The sequence below is a fragment of the Pagrus pagrus genome (genome assembly GCF_965226575.1).
Source record: "Pagrus pagrus genome assembly, chromosome: 3".
NCBI classification, from domain to species: Eukaryota; Metazoa; Chordata; class Actinopteri; order Spariformes; family Sparidae; genus Pagrus; species Pagrus pagrus.
Window position 1 is genome coordinate 3729554 of NC_140187.1, and position 8754 is coordinate 3738307.

Consider the following 8754-nt stretch of genomic DNA (forward strand, 5'->3'; position numbering starts at 1 on the left):
AATTTTATCTTAATATCAGGGTCTGACGCTTCATCCAACACAGCAAATCCACCAGTTCACCAAACAGAAGTTTGGGGAGAATTGGACTGAAGGTGAAGGTGCGATGAAATTGCTCTTTAAGTGGGCAATTTACTTAAAACAACATATTTTCTCACTTGTCTCTAATGGTTTCCAGCCTCGGAGGTAATTTTCTTCTGACGGTTTCCAGTGTCAAATCTTGGTTAAGGTTGAACAAAGAAGGGGCTTCTTTTGTACAAAAGATGTGAAAAATGTAAAAAGAAAAAGTGAAAGTTTCAAAAGCATAATCTAAAAACCAGAGACTTTGAGAAACTTTAAAGAGGTTATATTGGAGAAACATGGTGTCAGAGGAAGAATGTCTTTCAACTAGACTTGGGAGTGGTTTTTTATGCTTCTCTACTGTTGTATTTTTTGTGCTTTTCACCCTAAATCAACCTTCAGTTTGAGGCTTGATTCCTTTTATTCTCAGAAGAAAGAAATAGTTTGCAAATCCGTGTGCGCTCCTACAAGCTTGTGGGCGCATATTACACAAATCACACAGCACAGTTTATGAACTGTGCACACAGATATGAAAAAACCACGAGATGAGTTACGCAACTTTTTTTTCCAACTGACCCGAGCTGGTTTGAAATGCTGCAGAATTTAAAAAACCTCTTCACTGGATATTACTGACATCAGTCAACTTGTATTTTTCTTTTTTCACACGCAAAGTTATTGTGATCAATCCTCAGACATGTCACTTTATCAAAGACCTTAGAACTTCATCTTCATCTTCATCTTCATCTTTGACATCAGCAGCATGAAGGATTAATATTATCCCCGCCACTCCCATTTCTCACGGGTGAATCAGGTGTTGAGTTATTGGTCATGGACATTATAACGATAGGGAGCGCTAAAGACTTCCAGCAAACTGCATCAATTTATCACTAATATCGTGTCAGCAGCAGCTTGAGCAGCACGGAGACACACAGGTGAGCTGCAGGCTTTAAGCTGAGATCTGGACCGGGTTCAGCTGCTCCTTACTCACCTGTTCCTAACTGCAGAGTTGGTCTTAGTTAAGGACAGTCTTCAGAACTGACTTTACATTTACGGCTAAAATCAACCAAACTAGTCTCTACTACGCCTGATGTTAGTGATGCCCGGCCGTGTGACGGCCCACGCAATTATGGTTATTGCCGAGCAGCAGCATGCGTCACTAGCAGCAAAAGGTGACAATGATTACAAACGGAGTAGAGAAGAGAGTTGCTGATTCATGGTTGCATGTAGCTTCTACGCAGAGCCGACATCGTAACCTAGACAAGTGGCCTACACCGCAGTGAGCGTTTGCTGAGTCAGCTGAACTTTCCCCTTTTTAACACACCGACCCCTTTGGCTCACAGTTGTGTCTCCGAGCATGAACAACTTGGTTGCGGCAAGTCGGCGTTTGCCACCGGGCTGCTTGTGGAGGGGCAGCTCGGCCTTCGACACCCAGCCTGCCCGCTCTCTATACCCCAGAGACCCTCCGGCAGTGAAAAGCAACTCCGGAGGAAGAAACCCAAGAAGAGCAGCTTTCTGAAACGCTGTCTGAGAAAAATTCTCGATTATTTATCCCTTCTTGTAAGTTCGGCAGATGTTACAGGGCACATGAAGTGAGTTTCTCTGTGATTATAAGCCTTGTTCACAGTGGATCAGCTGCACAGATACATGCCACCGTGGTAAAAACCAAACCTTTGCCCTTGACTGCAGGGGATCATCCCTCTGACGATATTACATATTACTCTTTTTTACTATGAAACCGTTTGTATACAGCTTTACCATAGTATTTTTTATTTTTTCCCGCTTTGATGCTTTTGAACTTAGGAACCGCTGCAGCCTCAGCCTCTTTAACTGTTTGCACCTGCTGTTCTTCACAGCGAGTGGGCGACCCATTCCACCTTTTTCATGGCAGCTCAGATCAGATAACCTAAATATGACAAAGATGTTACAGTCATGGTCTGACGACTACCAGCTGTGTGGTATAAAGTTCAGAATGTTGGTACAAGTTCATACTTTCATGCACCGGAGACAACTTTGCACGGTGGATCGGTGGACAGGGGACATATCTTTCCAGAGATCTTGAAACAGTGACTTCTCGTGCACCTTCGTCTCTAAACATGCAGCGCTTGTGAATGATCATTATTCATAAGTCCAGCTGGGACAATTTGTTTTGCATGATTTGTTGAATTTGGCAGATTTCATGTGGGACTTAGTCACAGTCCACAGACTGACAAACCATTGATCTGAAACAGCTCGTCAGCTGATTGTGCGTGATCATGAAGGCTTAAGGATAAATCCACATTCTAGTCATCTCCAGACATATTACACATTGAAAATGTCCTGTAGCTACAGTAGATTAAAGGAAGAGGTCACTTTTTTGAGTTTTGAGATGTGTGACTTCTCTTGCATATAATCGAGCTAGGTGCTCATAGTACCAAAATAATGCATTCAAAAAACTTGAGCTGACCTCGACCCGGTTAGTCAGACTAATCCACAGACCTTGTTGAGAGCAAATTTCACGTAGGAGCTATTTTTTATTTCAACTCCAATACACCCGCCAGTGTGTGTCTACTCAAGAGCTAGATAGTGAAGGCAAAGATGGCTCCTGACCATCTGTAGTGAACTTATTCTTTTTAAATATAACGATCCAAATGTCATGATTTGGATTTGGAAGACTCTGGTCTTCTCTCTGCTCGCTGCCAGATTGTTTCTGCTCATCCTTGTGATTTATGGCTACGCTGCTAGTGCTACTATTTGTGACAGGCTCCTGTGCTCCAGCTCCTCTTGCACCTCTGCCACCTGCCTTAACCCAACAGTGGATTCTCCGAGTCTCACTCACCCTAAGCCTCAGCCTGCACCATCGTGAGTCCCAGCTGCTCCACCTGCTGAGCCACCAGCCTGAGCTTCCCTCCGCTGCCCCACTACCTGAGCTACCTGATAAATTCCTTTCAACTTTTTCCCTGTCTTGGTGTCAAACCGCAACACCAAAATCCTCAAACACTTCATTCAACATGTCAACATGGATACACAGAAAAAGGGAGTTCATGAAAAACCTGTAGCCTACTCAAGAAAGCTGAAAACTTTTCGCTTTTGCAGAACTCCCTTCTATGGAGAAGGGATTTCTTGTAGTCGCTGAGTGACCCTGGAGTGTCCTTCTGGCCATACTCTCAGAGTGCTTGTAATCTTTTATTTTCGCTTCCAAAAGTGCACTGGAACCTGGCAAACACGTGGATTTCAAAACTTGAAAACATTTTATATGGTTTATTAGTCTCTCAGGCATTAATGGTTTAAATTTGGCGTCGGCCTTGGTTTCCTTTTTATGTCTGGCTGCTGGCTTTCCTCGTTAGTTCAAAACTTGAGTTTCAGTGTCAGAGATATGTATCTGCATATCAGATGTTTTGATCAAACATCACCCACCAGTTTAATCAACAGTAAGTCTGGAGAATAATCTGAGCATGTGCAAAAATTAACCTGATCCATGCGTATCAGGCAATAATCCTTTCTTTTATGAGCTCTACAAACTTTTTTCATCTGGATTACACCTAATAAACTCTCCGTCATTGGCAGAATGATCCTGGAGGGAGGTGCCGGTTTCAGACCCGTTAAATGTAAAACTGAATCAAGCATAAAACATAAAACTACCCGCTGCTTTCATGTATATAAATGTGGATCTGTGCGACCTTTCAAAAACAGTTTAGTGTATTTGTTCAGTTTGAGTACATGATACTGCAAAGATGAGTTTGCACCATACATGCAAGAATCATGAGTAAACAGTCAGTAAGGTCACTTCCTTTCCTTTGTCTGATTTATGTTATAACAAAGCTATCTCACCTCTCACCCAAGGAGCCATTCATCGATTATTATCAGCATTTATCAGTCCAATCAGTTCACTCTCTTCATGCAGCTCCCTTTCCACGCAAGTCAGCTCCAACAAAGGGCCTCTTGTCTGGAGCTCAGGACGTCAGGAAATGAAATACTGGAAATGTTGAACATGACCATATTTTTCAACTTACTGCTTAAATTAGAACAAATGCGTTCCTCGCAGTGGGCCAATTTCAGTATCTCCGGTACCTGATAAATGTTCAACTCGACAGAAAACTCGACTTTCAGAAACACACAGACTCCTGGTGCTGCTGAGGTAAAGAGAAACAACTTAATCCACAATATTTTCTCACTCATGAGTAAATGGGGTAGAGGAGGGTCGTGTCTGACATCAGCACCGAGAGGTTTTGAACATTCACAGCTACAAATAATTGGCTCAGGGAGGTCTTCGAAAAATATGATACTGAAACTGAGAAAGTGAAACGCCCACAGTCCAACTTGTCAGTGTTAGTTTTGCTTCGCCTAGGCATGAAAACTAAATGAAGCTCAGCGTAAGTTCAGTCAGGAAGAGTGTCTTTTTCATTCACCTGACATGGGCCGTTCTTCATCAGCCAATCACATCTCTGCTGTCAAACTTCGAACCAGCTCTCCTCTCTGCTGTCAGCTGTCATTTCAGGCATTCATGCGACCCTCCTCCGCCCCAATCCTCCAGCTCTTCATCCAGTGGCTCGGTTCAGCTCACCAGAATCAACTCTTCCTCCTCCGTCACCGCCACCAACACTACCAGTGTCTCGACTCCATCGGGGAGGTTTCCTATTCACCTCCCCAAGTATTACTTCATCACGATGGAGTCCGCTCATTCTCTTTGTACACACGGCAACAAATCTTCAAGTTCACTCAAATAAACTACGAGTCTCTCCTGATTGAAATGTTCTCATCCAACGGTCAAGTTAGCAATAATAAATCTTGCTGATTTCAGGATGTAAGGTTCGGTTTAGGCACCAAAGCTTCTTGGTTAGGTTTAGAAATAACTATCTACTATCTCTGTGCTTTTTGTTGTTTGTTTTTGCTACAATCACAGCTGGAAATGTTCCAGCATTTTGGTAAAAATATCCAACTCCTAACTTCTTCCCTACACAGACTTTTTTGCCCTTTATGCCACGTCATGCTGTCCTCTAGTGAATCAGTGGGTCTTTAACATGTTTGACACTGCACACTCACTCTCTCACACTCCCTGACTGAACTTCTGCTAACCTTCATGTGTTATTACTTCAGCAAAACGTCATCGAATCATAATTGAGATTTAGAGTTTTGCCTCTCGTGCAATTAGATCCGACACTGGGAAATATTGTTCAGATTATTCTGAGAGGAATGACTGTGCGCCATTTGTGTCCCATGACGCTTGAACACGTCTTCACCTCTTACTCTCGACATGGATTCTTGCTTGTTCTTGGAAAACGACCCCAGGATTAGACCCTCCGGTTTCGACTCTTCCCCCTCAAACAGATATCTTCCTTGAAAAACAAGCTGCTTCTTATTACTGCTTTGGGAGAGCAGATGTTCCCTCATAGGGGCTTTAATGTTCGTTTCTGACTGCTCTTGCGTCAGAGGAGTAAGCTTTGAAGTGATGGTTTGGGTCTATTGATGTGGGGTTGTATGAGGTACTTATCCCCTGGTCAGTGTGTTACCTGCAGGAGATGACCGTCAGCTCTCCCACCTGTGTGGAGAAGCAGAGCGTTGTACTGCTATATTACGTATTTTAGCCACCTAAAAGAAGGCACACCTAAATATATATACATATACATATACATTGCTTTTTTGCTTTGACCAGTAGCCAGCCTGCTAGTTGTAGCCATGTTGCTAACGCTGTCTTTGTGACAGTGGTGCCAACAGTAATAGAAACACTATAGGAGGAGTTGAGAAAGTCTATTTCCGCTTTGATAGTTTTTAATAAAAGACCCTGAGATGATTCTGTGTCACCTGCCCTCTGTCAGTATTTCAGCATCGTCCATCCATCCCCTCCAGAGCTCAGTCTGTCTTCCAGCTGTCAGCGATAATCCTTTTTCCTATGTCCCACTTCTTTCCAAACCAGATGCCGTTAAGCCCACTTCAGGAGGAACCGGAGGAATGTTGCAACGCCGCCAGTAAAGTCTGAGTCAGGTAACAATGGGGTGAATCCTTTTAAAAAATGTGGCAACCAGAACAGAAATGTGAGGAAAAAAACACCTGAGTGAGCTGTTTCTTTCTATGACGCTGACTTTTGGTCGGGTAACTTTTCAAATTACAAAACCATTACTGGATATTCTGAATTCATATTAATCTGTTCGTGACAGATAGTATTTTGTCTGTTTTTATTTTGTTTTTTTTTTGTCAGTTTGGTAGTTTTGAGCCATGATTGGGCCCGAAACACATCGAACCAATCTGGCAACAATGATAGTAGGATCAAACTGCCGCTATGAATTGGACTGACTGTCAATAATTGAATATTACAACACTGAAGAAAACTAGAAGATTAGTAGTTTTTTGGAAAAGGTCTCTTGCATACTCTGTATTGAAATATTAACATTTACACACAAAGAGTTTCGACCTCAGAGGCGAGTTTTTGGAGCCTGAAACCAACAATCAGACGAACGTCTCTGCCAAAATAAATTACTGAATGTCACAACAGCAGACCATCTGTTTACTATCAGGACTATAGGTTCTCATAGAGGAAAACAATGGTGCGTGCAAAAAGTTCTAATATTGGCAATGCATATGATTCACAGGGATTAAAAAAAAAATGTGCTTTAAATTTTATACATTAACAAAAAGAGGCCTGAACCCAGCAGCCAGGAAACAATGTCGCCCAGGCGCCGTCTTACACAATGAGACTGTTCAGAAGACAAAGGACACATCTCATTCTGGATTCTGGATTCATTCTGATTCACAAGATGATTTAGCGATGATTGACTGCTCCGATTAGGTGTGTTGACAACCTAATCTAAATAAAAAGTAGAGGACAGAGAAGACTGAAAACCAAAAGTACAGTGGAGTGTGATCCAGTTGTTGGCATCAAATAAAGACTGTAAGACACGCAAATGGACAAATTATTACCATTTTAATGCAAAGTTGTATTCAGCAAACCTGCATGCATCTGCAGAATCAAACAATGATTATGGACAAATTTGACCAACAACCCCGTTAAAATACAATAAAAGCGAGGAACAAAATAGCTGCGATAAACAAAGAAAACAGGCGGGACAGCGCTGACGAAGAAACATTGTTTCAGTCTAATTAAATTACTAATAATCCAAACAGATATTTCATCAACAGACTAAAATCAAACCTAAACATTTCTTTTAAGCCAACTTTTTCCCTTTGACTGACTTTGCAAAATGTCCTTTCTAAAGGTGCTTTTTGTTATAACTTAAATAAACGGTTCACAAACCCTTTTTGAACATTCATTTTTATAAAGGCATTCAAACCTTTTTTCTGCATTTAAACTCTTTACATTCATTTCAAAATAGTGCATTCAGCCTCTCATTCAACTACTAGTTGACTAGTCTACTGGTTGTCGAGGGAGGAGAGATTTCTTTTTTCCTCGCATGGTCCAACACACCAAACCGACATCGAGTGCTGCGTCGCCAAGCGGCACTTGAACACTAACAGCCGGCATCCAATGGCAAAAAATTGTCATGATAAAGCAACATTTGCCTCATTTTCACCCCACTTTCACCAATATAAAGCCACTTCTAATCAGGAATATGTCTGATAAAAAGTTGCATTGAATTGGCGAAATCAGGGATCAAGACGCTCTCCTTTACTTTTTACGTTGTTTCTTCTCGCACACTGATTTGCTCAGCTTAACAACCAATCAGATTGATCTCTCTAGTCAGCGGGCCAACTAGTGCAAATGCTGTGGGACATAACGCTCACCGGCCCGCCCCAACATTGGCCGACAGCTGTCCGTTGGCCTGGTGTGCGGGATCATAATTTTCCGGTCCAACCTGCCGACACTCCAATGTAAAAAAAAAAAAAAAAAATATTAACATCATCATCATATTTTTGATTGTTGTTCTCCAAAAGGATTGTAAGAATTTATGTCTTTATCATAGAAATGACTTACTGGAAATGAAAGCCTGAAGGACCCAGAAAATATGTTTGGTATCTGCAGTCAGGCAGTGATTTAAAACTTAGAGAGCCGAGTTCAACTTATTCTCCTCAGTAACAAACACAGATGATAACAGAGTTACAGAACTGGTTACACAAGATAATAAATGGAAAAGTAAAACTAAAATGCCTCTGGAGGAACTTCAGACTCACTCTAGACGTGCCTCTTATTTGATTAACATTTGCAAACAACCACAGTGCCAGTTGTTTTGGGACGTAACTGCACTGCAGTGAACGCTGCCCGGACAAAAAACAAGTCACACGTTATGATATTTTGTTGGACCGCCTTTAGCTTTGATCACGGCACACATCGGCTGTGGCATCGTTTTGATACGCTTATGCAAATTTCACAACATTTTCTTCTGTCAAGAGTTGCATCGATTTTTCGCCAAGATCATGTATTGATGATGGGAGAGTCGGGCCGCTGCGTAAAGTCTCCTCCAGCACATCCCAAAGATTCTCAATTGGGTTAAGGTCTGGACTTAAGGTCTGGCATCGTCATCTTGGAATATGAAGAAAAAATCCATTGATGGAAAACCTGGTCATTCAGTAAAATCCAGGTAGTCAGCTAACCTCACATAATGTTGCTGAACCTAGACCTGACCAACTGAATCAACCCCGGATCATCACACTGCCCCCACAGGCTTGTATGATAGGTACTAGGCATCACTTCATCGGCCTCTCTTCTTACTCTGATGGGCCCATCACTCTGGAACAGACACATCTTTGTGCTCCCTAGCAGATTGAAGC